General features: G+C 39.7%; 1 non-coding gene across 1 annotated transcript; it reads left to right on the top strand.

The window, feature by feature from the left end:
- Window positions 1-522: 522 nt before the first annotated feature.
- LOC130947196 (small nucleolar RNA R71) lies at window positions 523-630 on the top strand. The gene has a single exon (XR_009072597.1). It is a non-coding gene; the product is annotated as a small nucleolar RNA R71 (small nucleolar RNA).

Below are 630 nucleotides of genomic sequence, written 5' to 3'. Positions count from 1 at the left end.
AGGCTTGCCATTGCTAAACCTGTTTCTTCCACCATTATTGTTGTTAAAACCTTGTTGAGGTCTTTCTTGATTCTTCCATGAGAGATTTGGATGATTTCTCCATGAAGAATTATAGGTGTTTCCATAGGGTTCTCCTAGGTAATTCACCTCTTCCATTGAAGGGTTCTCAGGATCATAAGCTTCTTCCTTAGATGAAGCATCCTTAGTACTGCTTGGTGCACTTTCCATTCCAGACAGACTTTGAGAAATCAAATTGACTTGTTGAGTCAATATCTTGTTCTGAGCCAAAATGGCATTCAGAGCATCAATCTCAAGAACTCCTTTCTTCTGATTGGTCCCATTGTTCACAGGATTCCTTTCAGAAGTGTACATGAATTGGTTATTTGCAACCATTTCAATTAGCTCTTGAGCTTCTGTAGGCGTCTTCTTCAAATGAAGAGATCCTCCAGCAGAGCTATCCAAAGACATCTTGGATAGTTCAGAGAGACCATCATAGAAAATATCTATGATGCTCCATTCAGAAAGCATGTCAGAAGGACATTTTCTGATCAATTGTTTGTATCTTTCCCAAGCTTCATAGAGGGATTCTCCATCCTTCTGTCTGAAGGTTTGGACTTCCACTCTAAGCTT

The sequence above is a fragment of the Arachis stenosperma genome, chromosome 8, assembly GCF_014773155.1.
Source record: "Arachis stenosperma cultivar V10309 chromosome 8, arast.V10309.gnm1.PFL2, whole genome shotgun sequence".
NCBI lineage: Eukaryota > Viridiplantae > Streptophyta > Magnoliopsida > Fabales > Fabaceae > Arachis > Arachis stenosperma.
Note: the sequence above shows the minus strand (reverse complement) of the source record. Positions and strands in the feature narration are given on the sequence as shown.